We start from the raw sequence: 23,969 nt of genomic DNA on the forward strand, positions 1-23,969 counted from the left end.
CGTCAAAATGGCGCTGTTGCCGGGGAATTGCAAACGTGTGCCTTATTATTGGTTATTGTAAATATTTTTCAAAAAAAAAATTTAAGATTTAAAATTTTTTTTATCTTATCTTATCCTTTTTAAAAAAAATCATATCTTTTTCAAAATATTTTCTTTTTTTTATTTATTTTTATTTTTATTTTCTCTCACTACTATGAACTTTCACCCCTTTGGCTGTGAGTCTGGTTACAATTATGTTGCAGGAAGAAGAAATTACAATGAGAACAGGCATCAAGGTTGGAACAATCAAAGATGGGAGGAGCCACAAGGATTTGATCAACCCTCATGGCAACAACCACCTCCAATGAACTATCAACAACCATTCTGTGATGCATATCAAGGAAATGGCTATGGTGAGCACTCTTTTGACTACCAACAAGACCTACAATATGCCTATGAACCCCCTCCTCCTCAATATAATTTTGAACTACCATACCTACAAGCTCCTTTCCACCAAACACCTCCGTATGACCCTAATCCATATCCACTATACCAACCACCTTATAAGCCAAATGAACCAAACATAGAACCACCACTACAATATACACCATCTCCTTATCCTTATCAAAATGAACCCTCCTATCCACCCAAACTGCCATGGAGAAAGTATTTGTCGATTTAAACTCTACTATACAAGCTCTGGTCACCCAAATCGGACCACTGAATACCTTCAACAATCAACCCTCAAGCTCTAGTGCACTTCCTTTTCAACCATATAATGATCCACCCATTCCATCACCACCCATCCCATCACCACCATCCATGGAAGAGCACCCACATCCATCAATCCAAGAGCAAGATGATCCCAGTTATGCTATTGAGATGGAACAAGAGTCAAGGGATCATCTCAAGGAAACAGTAGATCAATTTCATGCAACCCTTCATCAATTAGAGCAAGCAATAAATCAATTACCTTCTAGATGTTCAGACACTCAAGGAACCCCCATGGCTTCATGTGGAGAATCTAATGAAGCACGTAGCATGAAGGAGACACTAGAAACTCCAGTGGACAGTAAGGAGCATGACTTTGTACTGGAACAAGTGGAGGAAGCCATAATTGTTGAAGAGAAAAAAGCAGTTGCAGACTTAGGAGATGCGGAACCTCCATGGGAAAGTCAAGTTAAAGAGCCTCCTTCCAAGGCGATTGAAATTAATGTTGAGGATGGTGTACAACCTCCAAGGCATGTCATGGTTGAAGACTTGGAAGAGGTTGATCAAGAGATGGAGACTAAAGAAGAAGAAGCACATCATCCCATGCCCTTGGTGAACACTGAAGAAGAGATTGAATTGGAAAAAATTCACCAAGGGGAAGAGGTTGATATTGAAGAAGATTGCAAAAAGGTGGAAGTTGTCAAAGAGTACAAGGGAGTGGAGCTTGAAATCACCTTGCCAAAGTTATTGGAGACCCCTCCCCCTAAGTTTCCATCATCCTTCACAACATTAAAGTGGGTAAAATTCATATCCCTCAGCTTTCTAACCCCACTTGAATATGGGCTACTGGAGACGGATGGTCAACTTATAGCTCTTTGTGGCATTAAGAGTAAGAGGAAGATGGTCAGTGATAAGATTTATCCTGCAAGGTTCAACATGGTTGTGTGCTCAACATTTAAACGCAAAGGTTGGTTTAGAGCTCAAATGAATGGGTCTAGGAAGTTGTCTGGCTACTTCAGTGAGAATTCAGACTGTTTGCCACCCGGATGGAACAATATTGCTCAACAAGAAGACGGGTGCAAAAGTAAGATCTGGGACCCCAGAATTCAAGCTAGAAATCAACACTCTTGGGGCCTTGTCACTTGCTTTAACTTGCTTGAAGGCTTTCTGCGCCTTGTTTGGGAACCCAGAGGCTACTGGAACTCCAAACATTGGTGGAAATTTCTGGATGAGTTCAAGCACAAGCCGCCATAACAGGAAGCTCCTCAATTATCCAACTTAAGGACTTTAACTAAAAGTGCTAGGTGGGAGACAACCCACCATGGTATGATCGTTCCTTTTTCTTTTTTATTTAGTTTTATTTGTTTTCAAGTTTTTCATTAAACCTGGAATTACTCATAACATTCATATCATTTTGCATTCTGCATACTGCATATTAAAAAAAATGCCACGCGATGTGACCGCATCAACGACGCGTCCGCATCGCAAGGAGAGGGGAGAAAATAAAAACGAACAGAGAGTCACGCTGGAGCGTGGCTGGAGGCGTGCCAGTGGCACAAATTGACCCACGCGACTGCCTCGCCGACGCGTTCGCGTCACATGGGAATAATGGCCTCCCACGCGACCGCGTGACCCACCCGGCCGCGTGCCCTGATTTTCGACGTAAAAAGGGTGCACAACGAATTATTGTGCGAGAGTGGTGCTGGATTGGTGCTGAACGCACAATTCTACCCACGCGGACGCATGGCTCACGCGTCCGCGTCATATCCCCATATTGGCCACTCATGCGATCGCATCGACCACGCGATCGCGTCACCCAAAATTTGGCAAAATAAGATTTTGAACAGAGAGTTGTGCGAGCGTGAGGCTGCCCTCGCGCCAGTAGCATAAAACGTGTCACGCGACCGCGTGACCAACGCGATCGCGTCGATTAACTTCAAACGCAAGTTACGCGACCGCGTGCCCCACGCGTCCGTGTCGCTTGCGCCGCACAACTTATCCTAATTTGCCAAATATCTTATCTTTTCTTCCCCAATCCTAATTTTTCCCTCCCTCCTTTCTTACTCACTTATTTCCCTTCTCATTCTTCTTTTCTTTCATTTCATTCAATTTATTTGCATACCCTCATTCATTGCATTATCTTCATTGGTATTGGAAATTTATTTGGGTCATTGTGGATTGTTGCAAAATTATTTGGCAATTATATATTAATTCTTTTAATGGTTGCTTGCATGTTCAATTTATTATTTTCATTAGATTATTTACCATGCATGCTAAGTGTTTGTGAAAGCGCCCGTATGGCATTATGCACTGTTTTTCAATATCTTTTATCCTACTACTCTAAATGCTTGCTTTTCACGAAACCCTTTTTCATATCATATTCATTACATATAATTGTCATTACAAACATGTTGTTAGTTTGAGAGACTTGGTAATCTAAATTGGACATTGAATGCTTGATCTATGCTACTCATGCCTTTACCAGCATGCCAATAAACATCTTGCATTTAATTGTTATTACATGCACTTGCTATATTTCCATTGATGAACTTTTCACATGTAGTCATGACCATGTGTTAACATCATTCTTCTTTACTGTGCATTGATTACCACCTTTCCCGCTCTCTTCCTTGCTGGATCCCCTAGCTTTACTTGTTACTTTCCTTTTTCCCCTTTCAAGATGGCCACCAAGAAGGGTAAAGAGAGAAAGTTACTCCCAAACCACCGGCAAGGATAGGAATATAAGAGAGCACTAGCTGAGGAGCTACAACCCCCATCCACCTGCACATCTCAGCATGCACCGAGGACGGTGCAATCTTTAAGTGTGGGGAAGTCGATACCGATCTCCATGGGTTGGTTAGTCCCTTCTCAACACCAATTTTTGTTTTTCATTGTTGCATTTGCATGTTTATTTTTTTGTGCATATTTTACCACTTGGTTAAAGTAATATTTTCTTTTTCAAGAAATTTTTATAGTATTTCACTAATTTGAATAAAACTTTTTGAAAAACTTGTTTGAAGAAATATTATTTTGGAACATAGCTTAGAGCTCGAACACACAAAACCAGTGAGATTTTGAGCCTATTTGATTGGTTGCATTCTATCAACCAATATTTTATTTTTGATGTGTGTTTCTCTCTCTAAAAATTGTGATATTTGTCTTGCTTAATTCTATATTTCCATTATTTGATGTATGCATGCACTTATATGATTGAGGCCTTGTTTCACTGAGCTTACATACCCTTATGGCCTTACTTTTTATTATCCTTTGCAAACCCATGTTGAGCCTATCTTACCCCTTGTTCTTTACTTTAGCTCATCACTAACTCTAAGCGGAAAACAGTAATATCCCTAATTTGAATCCTTGATTAGCTTAGACTAGTGAGAATACCACAGACAAGGTTTAGACTTTTCGGATCTCAAGAATGCTTCCAATTGATTCTAGCTTATACCACGAAGACTCTGATTTCATGGAATGGAAGGCTCTGTTGTCAGGAGAGGCAACCATGTGTCGTGAACCAGGAGGCCAAGAGATATACATTCACGCTTGTTTTCAGGTAGAATGGAAGTGGTTGTCAGGCACGTATTCATAAGTGAGAATGGTGATGAGTGTCACTTGATCATCACATTCATCATGTTGAAGTGCGAATGAATATCTTAAAACAAGAATAAGCTTGAATTGAATAGAAAACAGTAGTAATTGCATTAATTCATGAGGAACAACAGAGCTCCATACCTTAATCTGAGGTATAGAAACTCCACCGTTGAAAATACATAAGTGATGAATGTCCAGGCATGGCCAAATGGCCAGCCCCCTAAACGTGATCAAGAGATCAACAATGATACAAAGATAGTCTCAAAAATGATCTAAAGATCTTCCTATGAAAATACAATAGTAAAAGGTCCTATTTATAATGTACTAGTAACCTAGGCTTTACAGAAATAAGTAAATGATGCAGAAATCCACTTCTGGGGTCCACTTGGTGTGTGTTTGGGCTGAGCATTGAAGCATTCACATGCATAGGCTTTTCTTGGAGTTCAACACCAGCTTTGGTGCCAGTTTGGGCATTTAACTCCAGTTTTTATGCCTATTCTGGCGTTTAATGCGAGAAAATGGTAGAAAGTTGGCATTAAAACGCCAGTTTGCATTATCAAAACTTGGGCAAAGTATGGGGTATTATATATTTCTGGAAAGCCCAAGATGTCTACTTTCCAACATAATTGAGAGCAAGCCAATTAGGCTTCTGTAGCTCCAGAAAATCCATTTCGAGTGCAGGGAGGTCAGAATCCAACAGCATCTTCAGTCCTTTTTAAGCCTCTGAATCAGATTTTTGCTCAGGTCCCTCAATTTCAGCCAGAAAATACCTGAAATCACAGAAAAATACAAAAACTCATAATAAATTCTAGAAATGTGATTTTTGCATAAAAACTAATAATTATATACTAAAAACTAACTAAATCATACTAAAAACTACCTTAAAATAATGCCAAAAAGCGTATAAATTATCCGCTCATCATGTACATGAACTGGTTATTTGCAACCATGTCAATGATTTCTTGGGCTTCAGATGAAGATATCCACTATCAGAATGGTCCAATGACAACTTGGAAAATTCAGACAGACCATCATAGAATATACATATGATGCTCCATTCTGGAAGCATGTCAGAAGGACACCTTTTGGTTAATTGCTTGTATCTTTCCCAAGCTTCATAGAGGGATTCACCTTCCTTCTATTTGAGGGTTTGGACTTCCACTCTAAGGTTGCTCATCTTTTGAGGTGGAAAGAATTTGGTCAAGAAAGTTGTGAGTCCAACCATGTTCTAGCTCTGTCTCTTACAACAAAGGGAAAAAGCATAAGTCTGTAGACCTCGGGATCAACCCCATTGGTCTTAACAATATTATACATCTACAAGAATTCAGCTAAGAACTGATAAGGATCTTCTAATGGAAGTCCATGAAACTTACAATTCTACTACATTAGAGAAACTAATTAAGGCTTAAGCTCAAGGTTGTTTGCCCCAATGGTAGGAAATGAGATTCTTCTTTCATAGAAGTTGGAAGTTGGTGCAGTATAGTCACCAAGCATCTTCCTTGTATCTCTGGCATTGTTGTTGGGTTTGGCTGCCACGTCTGCTTCTTTTTGGAAATTCTTTGTAAGGTCCCCTCCAGAGTGTTGTGCTTTAGCTTCTCTTGGCTTCTTATTTAGAGTCCTTTCAGGTTCAGGATCGGCTTCAACAAGAATGTTTTTATCATTGTTTCTGCTCATATGAAAAAGAAGAGAACAAAAGGGAGTAGTGAAATGCTCTATGTCACAGTATACAGATTCTTTGATGCGTCAGAAGAAAAGAAGAATAGAGGAATGAGGTAGAGAGAGAATGAGAAGAATTCGAACACAGAGGGAGAGAGGGGGTTCGAATTATAAGAAGAAGAGAAGTGTTAGCAAATAAATAGAAAGAGATGAGAGAGAAAGTATTCGAAAATTAAAACTAAAATAATTAGTTAATTAAAACGATTTTTGAAAAAGTGGTTAGTGATTTTCGAAAATTGGAAGTGGAAAACTGGTTAGTGATTTTTGAAAATTGGGTGGTTTTGAAAAAGATAAGAAATAGTAATTAGTTGAAAAAGATTTGAAAATAATTTTGAAAATATAAAAAGTTAGAAAAAAAGATTTTGAAATCAAAATTTAAAAAGATATGATTGAAAAAGATTTGATTGAAAAAGATATGATTTTAAAAAGATATGATTGAAAAGATATGATTGAAAAAGATTTAATTTTTAAAATTGATGACTTGACTAACAAGAAACTTAAAGATATGATTCTAAAATTCAAATATTAAACCTTTTCTATCAAGAAAGTAACAAACTTGCAATTTTTTTGAATTAAAACATTAATTGTTAGAAAGGATTTTTTAAAATGAGGAAAGATAAGATTTTAAAATTATGAATTAAAACATGAAAATTTGAAAAAAATTTAAAATTGAAAAGAAATTACCTCCCTTGTGTTATCCTGGCGTTAAACGCCCAGAATGCTATCCATTCTGGCGTTTAACGCCCCCTTGGCTGCCTCTTTGGGCGTTTAACGCCCAGCCAGATACCCTGGCTGGCGTTATAAGCCATAAATCCTTCTTTACTAGGCGTTTTTCTAAATGTTAGAATGCTGCCAATTCTGGCGTTAAACGCCCAAAATGACACATTTACTGGAGTTAAACGCCCAAAATGGTAGCCATTCTGGTGTTTAACGCCCAAATTGCCTCTTTACTGACATTTTAACGCCAGTGAGCTCTTATGCCTTATGTTCTGAACCTTCATTTCTCTGTATTATTTACTTGAGAATATATATATATATATATATATATATATATATATATTTGAAACACATTCTATTGAGACTAACCAAACAATAAGATCCTAATAAGAAAAATAGAAAGAACAATAACAATTTGAAAAAGGAAGAAAAATAATAAGAAATAAGGGTAGGCACCAAGGGTTTGAATATTGAGGCATGTGTCTGTGGTGTGCATGTATGGGGGAAAGAGACTTGAGGGAGTAAGTCCTTAGGGGTGTCTTAACACCTAGCTCCTTGAACCAACTTGTTCGGGAGTGTTGGTTGAAAGCTTATCTTAAAGAGTCGCCCTCTTGATGAGCGGATAATTTATACGTTTTTTGGCATTGTTTTTAGTATGTTTTTAGTATATTTTAGTTAGTTTTTAGTATACTTTTATTAGTTTTTAGTTAAAATTCACTTTTCTGGACTTTACTATGAGTTTGTGTATTTTTCTGTGATTTCAGGTATTTTCTGGTTGAAATTGAGGGTCCTGAGCAAAAATCTGATTCAGAGGCTGAAAAGGACTGCAGATGCTGTTGGATTCTGACCTCCCTGCACTCGAAGTGGATTTCCTGGAGCTACAGAAGCCCAATTGGTGCGCTCTTAACGGCGTTGGAAAGTAGACATCCTGGGCTTTCCAGCAATGTATAATAGTCTATACTTTGCCCGAGATTTGATGGCCCAAACCGGCGTTGCAAATCAGCTTCAGAATTCCCGGCGTTTAACGCTGGAACTGGCATAAAAATTGGAGTTAAACGCCCAAACTGGCATAAAAGCTGGCGTTTAACTCCAGAAAAAGTCTCTACACATGAAAGCTTCAATGCTCAGCCCAAGCACACACTAAGTGGACCCCGGAAGTTGATTTTTATGTCATTTACTCATTTCTGTATACCCTAGGTTACTAGTTCACTATTAATAGGATCTTTTGACATTGTATCTGGACCTCATGACACTTTACACGTTTCTCATTGTTTTTTCTACGGCATGAGTCTCTAAACCCCATGGTTGGGGGTGAGGAGCTCTGCTGTGTCTTGATGGATTAATGCAATTACTACTGTTTTTCATTCAATCATGCTTGCTTCCATTCTAAGATATCACTTGTTCTTAAACCTGATGAATGTGATGATCCGTGACACTCATCATCATTCTCAACTATGAACGTGTGCCTGACAACCACCTCCGTTCTACCTTAGATTGAGTAGATATCTCTTGGATTCCTTAATCAGAATCTTTGTGGTATAAGCTAGAATTGATGGCGGCATTCAAGAGAATACGGAAGGTCTAAACCTTGTCTGTGGTATTCTGAGTAGGATTCAAGGATTGAATGACTGTGATGAGCTTCAAACTCCTGAAGGCTGGGCGTTAGTGACAGACGCAAAAGAATCACTGGATTCTATTCCAACCTGATTGAGAACCGACAGATGATTAGCCGTGATGTGACAGAGCGCGTTGAACATTTTCATTGAGAGGATGGGAGGTAGCCACTGACAACGGTGAAACCCTACATACAGCTTGCCATGGAAGGAGCCTTGCGTGCTTGAAGGAGAAGACAGTAAGAAAGCAGAGATTCAGAAGATAAAGCATCTCCAAAACCTCAACCTGTTCTCCATTACTGAAAAACAAGTACTTATTTCATGTTCTTTTACTTTTCACAATCAACCCTGATAATTATTGATATCCTGACTAAGAGTTACAAGATAACCATAGCTTGCTTCAAGCCGACAATCTTCGTGGGATCGACCCTTACTCACGTAAGGTATTACTTGGACGACCCAGTGCACTTGCTGGTTAGTTGTGCGTGATTGCAAAAGTGTGATTGCAATTTCGTGCACCAAGTTTTTGGCGCCGTTGCCGGGGATTGTTCGAGTTTGGACAACTGACGGCTTATCTTGTTGCTTAGATTAGGACTGTTTTATTTTAGTTGGTTTAGAGTCTTTTATTTGAGTTTAGTTTCATATTTTAAGTTTGGTGTCAATTGCATGCTTTTGTTTTCTTTTGATTTTTCGAATTTGCATGTCCCTAGTCCCTTTTTGATCTTTAAAAATTCTAAGTTTGGTGTCTTCTTTTTGTTTTCCTTTAAGTTTTCGAAAATTTGTGCCTGATTTTCTAAAAATTTTAAGTTTGGTGTCATTTTGTTGTTTTTTCTCTTTCCTCATTTCAAAAAAAAAAAATCAAATCTTTTTCAAAGCAATTTTCAATCATATCTTTTCAATTGCAAATTCCAAAATCTTCTTAATTGACTAATTGATTTAGTTTTCAATTTGCTTTGATCCTATTTTCTTTTAGTTTTCAAAAATTTATTTTGTTTTCCTTTTGTTTTATTTTATTTTTTCGGTCAAAAAAAAATATTTTACTTTACTTGTGAATTCATATCATATTCCTTTTCTCCATCATGGACTTAAGTGGAATTGAACAGTCCAGAAGGACTCTAGGGTCATATGCTAACCCCATTACAGCTGCATATGGGAGTAGCATCTGTATACCTCCCATTAAAGCAAGCAGCTTTGAGCTAAATCCTCAACTCATTATCATGGTGCAGCAAAATTGCCAGTATTCCAGTCTTCCACAGGAAGAACCTACTGAGTTTCTGGCACAATTCTTACAAATTGCTGACACAGTACGTGATAAAGAGGTAGATCAGGATGTCTACAGACTATTACTGTTTCCATTTGCTGTAAAGGATCAAGCTAAGAGGTGGTTGAATAACCAACCTACAGCAAGCATAAAGACATGGAAACAGTAGTTATCAGACAAATTCCTGAATCAGTTTTACCCTCCAAAAAGGATGACACAGCTAAGGCTGGACATCCAAGGCTTTAAACAAGAGGATAATGAATCCCTTTATAATGCCTGGGAGAGGTATAGAGGTATGCTAAGAAAATGCCCCTCTGAAATGTTTTCAGAGTGGGTACAGCTGGACATCTTCTACTATGGGCTTACAGAAAGAGCTCAGATGTCTTTAGACCACTCAGCTGGTGGATCTATACATATGAGGAAGACGATTGAAGAGGCTCAAGAACTTATAGATACTGTTGCTAGAAATCAATATTTGTACTCTAGAAATGAATTCTCTACAAAAGAAGAAGTTATGGCAGTAGCCACTGATCCTAATCCTCAAGAACAGATGGTTGAGCTTAATCAGCAATTACACCTGATGACAAAACAGTTAGCAGAATTTAAAGAAATGCTCCAAGAAACTAAAATTGCTAACAAGAACATAGAATCACAGTTGAATCAGGCAAAACAGCAGCTATCTAAACAGATAATAGAAGAATGCCAAGCAGTTCAACTGAGGAGTGGGAAGACATTGAATAACACTGCTCAAAGTAGCAAAAAGCCAAATAAGGGACAACTAAGGGTGGAGCACCAAGAACATTCCATCCTCCTCCATGAAATTAAAGAAGATAATAGAATCATGAGAGAGGAGCAACAAAGGCAAGGAAGAGACATTGAGGAGCTCAAGCACTCCATAAGATCTTCAAGAGGAAGAACAAGCCGCCATCACTAAGGTGGACCCGTTCTTTAATCTCCTTGTTCTTTACTTTCTATTTTTCGAATTTTTATGCTTATGTTTATCTATGTTTGTGTCTTATTACATGATCATTAGTATCTTAGTGTCTATGCCTTAACGTTATGAATGTCCTATGAATCCATCACCTTTCTTAAAATGAAAAATGTTTTTATTACAAAAGAACAAGAAGTACAGGATTTCGAATTTATCTCTGAAACTAGTTGAATTAGTTTGATGTGGTGACAATACTTTTTGTTTTCTGAATGAATGCTTGAATAGTGCATATGTCTTTTGAATTTGTTGTTTAAATAATGTTAAATTTGTTGGCTCTTGAAAGAATGATGGAAAAGGAGAAATGTTATTGAGGATCTAAAAAAATCATCAAATTGATTCTTGAAGCAAGAAAAAGCAAAAAAAAAATGAAAATAAAAAAAAAGAAGAGAAGAGGAAAAAGCAAGCAGAAAAAGCCAATAGCCCTTTAAACCAAAAGGTAAGGGTAGAAATAAAAAGTTATCCAAGGCAAAAAGAGTGTGCTTAAGAACCCTGGACACCTCTAATTGGGGACTCTAGCAAAGCTGAGTCACAATCTAAAAAGGTTCACCCAGTTATGTGTCTGTGGCATGTATGTATCCGGTGGTAATACTGGAAGATAGAGTGCTTTGGGCCACAGCCAAGACTCATAAAGTAGCTATGTTCAAGAATCATCATACTTAACTAGGAGAATCAATAACACTATCTGAATTCTGAGTTCCTATAGATGCCAATCATTCTAAACTTCAAAGGATAAAGTGAGATGCCAAAACTGGAGTCTACTAGTCCCGCTCATCTAATTGGAGCTAAGTTTCATTGATATTTTGGAGTCTATAGTATGTTCTCTTCTTTTTATCCAATTTGATTTTCAGTTGCTTGGGGACAAGCAACAATTTAAGTTTGGTGTTGTGATGAGCAGATAATTTATACGCTTTTTGGCATTGTTTTTAACATGTTTTTAGTATATTTTAGTTAGTTTTTAGTATACTTTTATTAGTTTTTAGTTAAAATTCACTTTTCTGGACTTTACTATGAGTTTGTGTGTTTTTCTGTGATTTCAGGTATTTTCTGGCTGAAATTGAGGGTCCTGAGCAAAAATCTGATTCAGAGGCTGAAAAGGACTGCAGATGCTGTTGGATTCTGACCTCCCTGCACTCGAAGTGGATTTCCTCGAGCTACAGAAGCCCAATTGGCGCGCTCTTAACGGCGTTGAAAATTAGACATCCTGGGCTTTCCAGCAATGTATAATAGTCTATACTTTGCCCGAGATTTGATGGCCCAAACCGGCGTTGCAAATCAGCTTCAGAATTCCCGGCGTTTAACGCTGGAACTGGCATAAAAATTGGAGTTAAACGCCCAAACTGGCATAAAAGCTGGCGTTTAACTCCAGAAAAAGTCTCTACACATGAAAGCTTCAATGCTCAGCCCAAGCACACACTAAGTGGACCCCGGAAGTTGATTTTTACGTCACTTACTCATTTCTGTATACCCTAGGTTACTAGTTCACTATTAATAGGATCTTTTGACATTGTATCTGGACCTCATGACACTTTACACGTTTCTCATTGTATTTTCTACGGCATGAGTCTCTAAACCCCATGGTTGGGGGTGAGGAGCTCTGCTGTGTCTTGATGGATTAATGCAATTACTACTGTTTTTCATTCAATTATGCTTGCTTCCATTCTAAGATATCACTTGTTCTTAAACCTGATGAATGTGATGATCCGTGACACTCATCATCATTCTCAACTATGAACGTTTGCCTGACAACCACCTCCGTTCTACCTTAGATTTAGTAGATATCTCTTGGATTCCTTAATCAGAATCTTCGTGGTATAAGCTAGAATTGATGGCGGCATTCAAGAGAATCCGGAAGGTCTAAACCTTGTTTGTGGTATTCTGAGTAGGATTCAAGGATTGAATGACTGTGACGAGCTTTAAACTCCTGAAGGCTGGGCGTTAGTGACAGACGCAAAAGAATCACTGGATTCTATTCCAACCTGATTGAGAACCGACAGATGATTAGCCGTGCTGTGACAGAGCGCGTTGAACATTTTCACTTAGAGGATGAGAGGTAGCCATTGACAACGGTGAAACCCTACATACAGCTTGCCATGGAAGGAGCCTTGTGTGCTTGAAGGAGAAGACAGTAAGAAAGCAGAGATTCAGCAGATAGAGCATCTCCAAAACCTCAACCTGTTCTCCATTACTGCAAAACAAGTACTTATTTCATGTTCTTTTACTTTTCACGATCAACCCTGATAATTATTGATATCCTGACTAAGAGTTACAAGATAACCATAGCTTGCTTCAAGCCGACAATCTCCGTGGGATCGACCCTGACTCACGTAAGGTATTACTTGGACGACCCAGTGCACTTGCTGGTTAGTTGTGCGGGATTGCGAAAGTGTGATTGCAATTTCCTGCACCACCTCTCACAGAGCACTTAGCCCAAAAAGAATGCAATAAACCCTGGAAAATATGGGAGGATCAATAAATAACAAGTCTCAAAGGATGCAATCAAGCAAGTATTCAAGAGCATGATAAGGACCTGAAAACCAGTGAAGGAATGAACCTAAGTTGCTATGCATGAAACCCCATAGACCAAGAACTTGACTTCTATAATAATGAATTGTTTATCTTGTTCTTTCACTCATCTTTCCTATGTTTCAGTACTTGCTTAGGGACAAGCAAGCTTTAAGTTTGGTATTGTGATGCCAGGGCATCTTGGCCAGTTTTACTGACCTTTTATTTACTGTTTTAGGGTAGTTTCATGCATTTTCTTAGTAAATAAGCAAGTTTTGGATAAAAATACACTTACACCTTGATTTAAGTAAACATTGTGAACTTTATATGATTTCATGAGAATTAGGCAGGAATTGAATGATAAAATGCATGATGCATAATCTCATGACTTGGAACAGAGCTTTGATGCACTTTGATTGCTTGATTTTAGGACAAAGGAAGCAAGAAGGAGCCACGTTAGTAGCCACGTTAATCTAATTAACATGACCACTAACGTGGAATGGGGACAAGCTTGTAGTGTTAATGGAAAAAGTGATCACCAATAACGCCTTCGAAGCCATCATAGCCCACGTTAGTTGCCACGTTAAGTACATTAACATGGTAGCTAACGTAGAGGAGAAGGAGAGCTCCAACGTTAGTGGTAAAAGTGAATGCCACTAACGTTCCACAAAGGCACGTTTAGCCACGTTAAGAGTCATATTAATCTAATTAACGTGAACTCTAACGTGGGAGGAGAAAGCAATCGCCAACGTTAGTGACACTCACCTTTGTCACTAACGTTGGACTAAGCCAATAGTGCCTATGTTAATGGTCACGTTAAGACCACTAACGTGAAGAGTAACGTGGAGCTAAGCATGATAGGCCAACATTAATGACACTCACCTTTGTCACTAACGTTGGAGATGGCAATCACCACCACGTTAGTGGTCACGTTAATGTAATTAACGTGAGGCACTAACGTGGGAAGGAGGGGCGTTTGGAGCGTTAGTAACAAAGGTAAGTGTCACTAACGCCCTCAAAGCTTAGGCATGCCCACGTTAAGGGCCACGTTAGTTACACTAATGTGGATCACTAACATGGGGAAAAGAGGCAAAGAGCAACATTATTGGAAAAGGTGAATGCCAATAACGTTTGTGAAGGACCAAGAGGCAACGTTAGTGGTCACATTAGTGCCACTAACGTTGAAGTTAACGTGGATCATCTTTTGGTTTGAAACGTTAGTGAAAAAGGTGATCGTCACTAACGTTCTCGAACCCATATTTTCAGTTGACGTTAACGTCCTAACTAATGTCCACCCATACCTAACTCACACTTTTTATGCATGCAAAGCTGAGCCCACTGAAGATTGTAACTGCTTCAACTCAAGATCAAAGGCCCATCTCCAAGACTTGAAGAACTGACTAGAAGATCAAGAGAGTAGTATATATAGGAGTAGTTTTGAACTAGAGAGGAACTTTTGAAATTTGGGGAACTACACCTTGTATATTTACTTTTCTACATTTTCTAGATACTTTAGAATGTATTCTTCTCTATCATCTTCCATTTCCAGAGCTATGAACAACGAAACCCCCTTTCATTGGGTTAGGGAGCTCTGTTATAATTTTATGGATCAATTATAGTTTTCATTCTTCTTCCTCTTTCTTTTCTCTTGATTTACTAGAAAGCTTTCGATATTAATTCAATTGGTTAGTTATCATAGAAAAGAAACTCTCCATAATTGGATCTCCTCTGAGCCTTGGAATAGGGATGAGGAGATCATGCTAGAAATTCTTTCTCATGTTGGACCAAATTAGGGTTTGGACGGATATAGTGACATGTAATCCTCCCAACACTTTGATTTGGAAATACATGTGGTATAATCAGTGACCATACTTTATCTCTTCCCATGAGCAATTAAATCAAGGAATTGGGCAATTGTTCAAGCTTAGAGAGATTAGGTTGCCAAGGATTTGGGATCCAATCACCTAAGATTACCAAGGAGATCAATGAATGCATTGATTGAGGAAGAGGTGAGAATGAACTTGATCCGGAGAATGCAACATCTCCTAAGCCCAATGAACCCCCCATTTCTGATCTTACCCATTCTCTTTACTTTCTGCCATTTATCTTTATGCTCATCTCCCCAAATCCCCATTTAAGATTTTTAAATTTACTTTATGCAATTTACTTTTCCGTCATTTAATTTTCTGCAATTCTCAACTCAATTTTTGTTTAGCTTAACTAGCACATTTTTCCAATTGAAGTTGCTTGACCAATCAATCCCTGTGGGATTCGACCTCACTCTATTGTGAGTTTTTACTTGACGACAATTCGGTATACTTGCCGAAGGAAAATTTGTCGAGAGACAAGTTTCCGTGCATCAACTAACTCTCACTACACCCAAGCTACAGAGTGCTCTTATGTTTCTTGTTATTGTGGGTTATGATAGAAGCAAGGAGAGAGGTTTCCACCTCTGGATATCGTGATGAAAGAACCCTTAGAAGACTGAGAAGGGAAGCCAGAGGAAAGAGAGTCATTGGAGGAGAAACTTCTGAAGAAGAATATCAAGAAATGGAGGAGAATACAACAAATCCACCAGTAGGAGTGGCCAACAACAATGGTCAACCACAGAGGAGAGTTTTGGCTTCCTACACCTTTGCTAATCCAAGGCATTGTGGGAGTAGCATCTGTTCATACCCTAACCGAGCTCCTCCAACTCGGCAAATTCATAAAAGGTCCGACCTCGTCCTAAGGCTCACGCCTACAGGTCGGACCTCGGACAATAAAGAAAGGAAGGCCCATCAAAAGGAACGCAGCCCAAAACCCAAAGGCCGAAAAGGCCTAGAAAAGGGCGGTTCCACAAAGATAGAGATAAAAACTCCCAAAGATAAGATAAGATAAGAATATCTTATCCAGGGAAGATTACGGCCAACTACTATAAATACACTGGAGCACCCAGGTATGGCATTCATTCCACATTCCACACATATCTGCTTGGACCCATGCTAACTTAAGCATCGGAGTGTCATTGCAGGTACAACCACCAATCACTCTGCATATCGAGCTCGGGTCCCTGACCCCCACCTCGGGCCTCTCCAGACGACCGAGCTACACGTTTCAGGTAACCCTCGGAACATTGGCGCCGTTGCCGGGGACCTGGAAGTCATCCCTCTACCATGGCGGACGACCCTCACAACGATGACCGCGCTGCATCTGAACAAGAAGACGAAATTGACACCGGAGAACGACCGGACAGCCCTCTATCACCGCGCACTCCAGGAGGAAACAAACAGAATCGCCCAAAGACATCACTCCCAAACAGAGATCCACAAAATTCCGAAAAAGAAAAGAACTCGGAAATTCTAGAAGCAGTCCGGGCACAACAAAACCGACTGAAACAACTCGAAGAGGACATAAAAAAGCAGAAAGAAACTGAACAAGATCTGAGGAGGGAGACTCGAAAGCGCAGAGAATTAGAAGAAAAACTGCGGAAAATAGAGGCCGACCTGAAAGACCGGACAGAACGCGGCACCACCCCCGAAGGCAACCATGATCCCTTCACGCAAGAGATCATGAAGGAGAGGGTACCGCGAAACTTCAAACCACCCGATATGGATCTCTACGACGGCACCACCGATCCAAGTCACCACCTCAGTAACTTCAGAAGCAGAATGTACCTAGTCGACGCCTCCGACGCGATTCGGTGCAAAGCTTTCCCCACCACTCTCACCAAGTCAGCCATGAAGTGGTTCGACAACCTGCCACCAAGATCAATCACCAGCTTCGAAGACCTAACTAAAAAATTCCTAACAAGGTTCTCTATTCAAAAGGACAAGACAAAACATGCCCCCAGTCTGCTCGGGATCAAACAAGGTAACCAAGAAACTCTCCGAGAATACATGGAGCGATTCAACAAAGCCTGCCTGGACATACAACACTTGCCCACTGAAGCAGCCATCATGGGACTAGCAAACGGCCTAAAAGAGGGACCGTTTAGCCAATCCCTATCCAAACGATACCCGACCTCCCTATACGAGGTACAGGAGCGGGCAGAAAAATATATCAACATGGAGGAAACCTCCCAGCTAAGAGACTCTTCTAGGAAGGAATCAACCTACCCACTCCGAGATCGAGATCGGGAACAGAAGAAAAAAGAAGAACACAACTCGGACAAGCCACGGAAGTACCACAACTACACCCCCCTCCGAGTCTCCCTGGTAGACGTCTACAGAGAAGTATGCCACACCGAAAAGATCCCACCGCCCCGACCGCTAAAACACAAGAGAGCAGGGAGAGATCGGTCTGAATACTGTGAATATCACAAGCTCTACGGTCATTCTACTAACGACTGCTACGACCTAAAAAATGTTATAGAAAAGCTAGCCAGAGAAGGAAAACTCGACAGATACATAGCGGAGAAAGGAGAAGAGACCAGGAAGAGGAGGCGGGGAGATAACGAAGATCGGGCCGAACAAACCCCGCGAACCCCTGAAAGGCACGTTCACATGATAAATGGAGGTTTTGCAGGCGGAGGAACATCCAGATCCTCGCGAAAAAGACACCTCAAGGAAGTCTATCACGTCCGAGAAGACAGTCCCCTGCCCGAGTTACCTACTATCTCATTTACCCGAGAAGATGCTCAAGGGATAATACCCGGGCACGACGATCCAATGGTAATCACCATTATCCTAGCAAACGCCAACTTACATCGAACCCTGATTGACCAGGGAAGCTCAGCAGATATCCTGTTCAAAACGGCCTTCGACAAGCTCGGACTTGAAGAAAAAGAACTAAAGGCCTATCCCACCGACCTATTTGGGCTAGGGGATACCCCAATCCACCCCTTAGGATACATCTCGCTACACACTACCTTTGGAAGAGGCGAGCAATCTAAAACATTAAGCATCGACTACATTATAGTCGACGTCACTTCAGCATACAATGCCCTCATTGGGCGACCAACCCTAAACAGGCTGGCAGCTATAGTCTCGACCCCACACCTCTGTATGAAGTTCCCTACCGCAAAAGGAATCGCTACCCTGAAAGGCGACCAAAAACTAGCGCGGCGATGTTACAACGAAAGCTTGAGCCTAAAAGGAAAAGAGATCAACACAATAGAACTCGGGCGAGTTCAATCCCGAGAAGATCTTCGGCCACAACCAGAGGGAGAAACCGAAAAAGTCCAGATTGGGAACACACCTGAAAAAATAACAAACATAGGAACAAACCTCGAAGCGGGCCTAAAGGAGGAACTCATAACCCTCTTAAAGGAGAATTCCGACCTCTTCGCCTGGAAAGCCTCCGACATGCCAGGCATAAGCCCCGACCTGATGTGCCATAAGCTATCAGTTTACCCGGGATCCCGACCCGTCCAACAAAGACGCCGAAAGCTCGGACCCGAGCGCATGCAAGCAATAGAAGAACAAGTACAAGCACTGCTAGATGCAGGGTTCATTAGGGAAGTAAAATACCCCTTATGGCTCGCAAACGTGGTCCTGGTGAAAAAGCCTAATGGAAAATGGAGGATGTGCGTCGATTACACGGATCTCAACAAAGCCTGCCCCAAAGACCCATATCCACTACCAAACATCGACGCCTTAGTAGACGCAGCCTCAGGCTATAGATATCTCTCCTTCATGGACGCATACTCGGGATATAATCAAATCCCGATGTACGGACCCGACCAAGAAAAAACCTCGTTCATAACCCCAAGAGCAAATTACTGCTACGTAGTAATGCCCTTCGGGCTGAAGAACGCAGCGGCAACCTACCAGAGGCTAATGAACAAAGTGTTCTCAGAGCACATCGGATTACAGCTGGAGGTGTATGTCGATGACATGCTGGTAAAGACACAAGAAGACAAAAACTTGCTGACCGACCTCACCAGTATCTTCGGTACCCTCAGAAAACACAACATGAGACTTAACCCGACAAAGTGCACCTTCGCCGCAGAGGCCGGAAAGTTCTTAGGCTTCATGCTGACTTAAAGAGGCATCGAAGCAAACCCGGACAAATGCCAAGCGATACTCAATATGAAGAGCCCGACGTGTGTCAAAGAAGTACAACAACTGAATGGAAGGCTAGCCGCCCTATCAAGATTCTTGGCAGGATCAGCAATAAAGTCACTACCTCTCTACTCACTCCTAAAGAAAGGGAAGCCCTTCTCATGGACCCCGGAGTGCGAAAAAGCCTTTCAAGAATTCAAGGAATTCCTCGGGCAGCCACCAATCCTAACCCGACCTATAAAAGGAGAAAAGCTCGTACTATACCTCTCGGTTGGACATCGAGCAGTCGCTTCAGCATTAATACGAGAAAATGACCAAGGACAACGCCCCATATACTTTGTAAGCAAGGCACTACAAGGAGCCGAATTAAACTATCAAAAGATAGAAAAATTCGCCTACGCCCTAGTGTTCACAGCTCGGAGGCTCCGTCCCTACTTTCAAGCCCACACCATCAAAGTCCAGACAAACCAACCCATGAGACACATCCTCCAAAAAACAGACCTGGCAGGACGAATACTGCAATGGGCGGTGGAGCTGTCCGAGTTCGACCTCCACTATGAAACCCGGACTGCCATAAAATCTCAGTACCTAGCCGACTTCATCGCAGAATACACTGAGACCCCTGGAACCCCACTCTCATGGAACCTGTATGTCGACGGGTCCTCAAACAAAACTGGAAGCGGAGCCGGGGTTATACTCGAAAGCGATCAAGGAACACGGATAGAATTATCCCTAAAATTCGAGTTCCAGGCTTCGAATAACCAAGCCGAATACGAGGCCCTACTAGCAGGTCTAAAGCTAGCCGAAGAGGTCGGAGCCCAGAAAATCACGATCTTCAGCGACTCCCAGGTCGTCACATCACAAGTAAATGGAAGCTACCAGGCCAAAGACCCCACCATGAAAAAATACCTGGACCAAACACAGGCACAACTACGCCACTTTTCAGAGATACAGATTCAGCACATACCTCGGGAACAAAACGCCCGGGCAGACGCCCTCTCAAAGCTCGCTAGCACCAAGCCCGGAGGCAACAACAGAAGTCTCCTCCAGGAAACCTTACAATCCCCCTCCGTACTAAGAGAGGAAGAAACGCTAAATATATCCAACCAACAGCAAGGATGGATGACCCCCATACTCAACTACCTGAAGTCGGGAACTCTTCCCGCCGAAAGAAAGGAAGCCAAAAGACTCACGAAAGACGCCCAGAATTATACACTAATTCACGACATATTATACAGAAGAGGATTCTCAAATCCCCTCCTTAGGTGCGTCCCGACCTCAGAAACAAAAAACGTCCTCGAAGAAGTCCACGGAGGCATGTGTGGGAATCATCTCGGAGCTCGGGCATTATCCAAAAAAGTAGTCCGAGCCGGGTTCTACTGGCCGACCTTGCAGAAAGACGCAACGGAATTTGTGAAAATATGCCCCCTGCCAAAAACACGCCAATTTCCACAAGGCACCACCAGAAGACCTTATCAGCATCACCGCACCATGGCCCTTCGCAAAATGGGGACTTGATCTACTCGGCCCGTTCCCCCAAGGACCGGGGCAAGTCAAATACCTCATAGTAGGAGTTGACTACTTCACAAAGTGGATCGAAGCTGAACCCTTAGCCACCATTACGGCTCAGAAAAGCCGCAAATTCCTATACAAAAACATTGTCACAAGGTTCGGAGTCCCCTACTCCATCACAACAGACAATGGAACACAGTTCACGGACGCAAGTTTTCAGAACTTGGTGGCCGAACTAAAAATCAAACAGCAATTCACCTCAGTCGAGCACCCACAAGCCAATGGACAAGCAGAGGCCGCAAATAAAGTCATCTTGGCCGGGTTAAAATGAAGACTCCAAGAGGCCAAAGGGGCATGGGCCGAGGAGCTCCCCCAGGTACTATGGGCATATCGGACAACCCCACACTCTACAACGGGAGAATCGCCATTCCGACTAGCTTACGGGATGGAGGCAATGATTCCTATCGAAATAGATGAAGGGTCACCCAGAGTCATCTTCTACAACGAAGAAGGTAACCCGCAGGCACAAGAGGAAGAACTCGACCTCCTCCCCGAGGTCCGAGAAAGAGCCCGGATCCGAGAAGAAGCCTTAAAACGGCGAACGGCCCTCAGATACGATCAGAAAGTAATAAAGCGAAGCTTCTCCATTCACGACCTGATCCTAATCCGAAATGACATCGGAACACAAAAGTCGGGAGAAGGAAAGCTAGCTGCAAATTGGAAAGGACCCTACAAAGTAACAGAAGTCTTAGGAACAGGCTATTACAAAGTATCCGACCTAGAAGGCAATGAACTGCCCAGGGCCTGGCACGCCTGTAATCTAAGACGGTACTACAGCTAGAAAAATTTGACCCGAGGTGTACTCTTTTTCCCTACAAGGGTTTTTTAATGAGACACCCGGTCAAATAAGGCACCCGACCTAGTCAAGGGTAAACACTCTGTAAATATTCTTTCTTTTTTTTAATACTAATCAAATTCTTCTATTTTCTTTTCTTCTTCCTCATGATGAAACAAATCCTAGAAAGTACCCCCCCAAGGCGCATTAATTTATGCTCGGCAAAACGCAAAAAATCATTTGCCAAGAGACCACACAAGGTCGGCAAAGATAAAGCGACGAGGTTCAAATTAATGTGAGAAGTTATAAAGCAACTCTGAAAAGGCTCAAAAAGCCGAATAAAAAGAGATTACAAAAATAACTTAAAATGCCGACTAACGACAAAGTCGGACCCAACAAAGGGAGGTACTCGAACGCCCGAGGTCCGAGAAAAAGCTCGGACCCAAAAAAGAAGCCTTAAAACGGCGAAAGCAAAGATTTCGAAAACGCTTACTAAAAAGTTGCTATACAAAAACAACTAAAAAGTACAAGCGAAAAAACGAAATCAAAAGGAAAGGGTAAAACAAAAGTTTCAAGCGCTAGCTAAAAGGTTGTTATCCAAAAACAACTAAAAAGCATAAAAGCGGAACAAAAAGTCAAAACACAAACAAAACACCGCATAATAAGCTAAAAAGTTACTACAAGTAGCTAAAAAGCAAAAAGGTGTCCAAAGCGTCCAACAGAAACCATCCAAAAAAGAGCCCACAGGCCGGGCAAAAAACCAAAAATAAAAGAATTACAGAGGATCAAGGTCCTTTCCGGACTCCACATCAACAGAAGGCTGCGGAGGAAACATAGAAATCGGGACTGCATCGACGGCACCGTCATCCCGGTTTGAAACCTCCACACCAGATCCATCCCCGGCCAAAGGTGAAGTCGGGTTCGCAACCGGAACTTTGGGGTCGGACACCGGAACCTCATCCTCGTTGGGAGCAGGAACAATCTTTCCCTCCACAACAACGTTATCCGTACTAAATAAGCTCAGATCCAGGTCAGGAGCAAGAACCCGGACCTGAGCCTTCAAATTTTCAAACATAGCATCCATACCCTTGGCCACATGACCTTCTAGCTCGTAAAAATCATCCTGAGCGGATTGCAACCTCTCCTTTGTCTCCACAAGCTCGGCATATATCCGAGTATAATTCTCCGTCGCCGCCTTCGCCATCTCCTCAGATGCCTTCGCTGCCGCCACAGCCGCGGTAGCTTTAGTTTTCTCTTTCTCCAAAGAGGCCTCCAGCTCAGTAATTCTAGCAGCCTTCAGCTCACTAATCCTCTCGAACTCAGACTGAGCCTTCTCAAGTCGGGAGCTCGTCACACCAATGGGGGATTTCTTGAATTCTCGGGCAATAGCAGCGTGAAGACTGGCCATCCGGACACAGCTCCGTGCCATATACTGAAAATGGTGCTCCATAGACACATCATCAGTAGAAATAAAAGTCTGAGGGAGAATATGCTGTTCAATCCAAACAAGAGCATCGAAATCCTTATCGTTAAAACCCGCAAGCTCTTGAGAGGTCTTCTGCTTCTTGGGAGGAGGACCCGAGGACAGAGGAGGAGAAGAGGTAGCAGGTCCAGAAGTCGGAGGATCTTGATTTATAGCTCAGAACTGGGGAGTCGGAATGGTCTTCGACCGAGTAGTAACACCCACAGTAGTCTTCTGCGGAGAAGATCGGGCAGAAGCCTCCCCAGCCTCGATATTTCGAGCAGCCACAGACTTCTTCATCCGACGAAGGAACTTCATGGAATCCGCCTGAGAAGACATCTCTGCAGAAATAAAAGAAAGAGGATTACCACAACAGAAATTCCACCAAAACAAGCAAAACCAAAATACTAAAAAAGATGAATCTCGGAGAGGTCGGGAACTACCTAACTCAGAACGGAGAAGGCTTGGATCCCCCAACATTTTCTTCGTGTCCAAGTGAGGTGCCCGACCCCATAAACTGCTCACCACACCCACAAAAGCCTGCTCCACCTCATCTAGACTCTCAAAGGTATACTTAGCAGACACTACATTCTCCTGCCAACAAAGAGGAAAAGAAGGCTCCCCACTCTCATCTAGAAAGAAAGGTCGGACGTCTCTAGTAGCCCGGACCTTGAAATAAAAGTTCTTAAAATCATGAAAGGACTCATCATACAGGGTACAAAACTTCCTCCCCTGGTTAGCTCTAAAAGAGACCCAAGATACCTTCCCTCCACCCGACCCCGGCTTCGTCAACACAAACAAATAGGAAAAAAGAGAAATAGAGGGAGAGACACCCAAAAACTGACACAAAAGTTGAAACAGCTTTAAAAACGCCCAAGAATTTGGATGGAGCTGCGTAGGGGCAAGGTTACAAGACCATAACACCTCGGACTCCAGGTCGGTAAAGGGAAGTCGGACACTCAGCTTAGAGAAAAAACAATCATAAGCATAAAAGAAGAGCTTCTCGGAACTCTCTAAAGGCGGGAAGCACACTCTCTCCTCGGATTCCGGGGCCACTAGTTCGTAATCCCTCTCAGACTCTCTATTCTCACA

Source organism: Arachis hypogaea, chromosome 4 (genome assembly GCF_003086295.3).
Source record: "Arachis hypogaea cultivar Tifrunner chromosome 4, arahy.Tifrunner.gnm2.J5K5, whole genome shotgun sequence".
Lineage (NCBI taxonomy): Eukaryota > Viridiplantae > Streptophyta > Magnoliopsida > Fabales > Fabaceae > Arachis > Arachis hypogaea.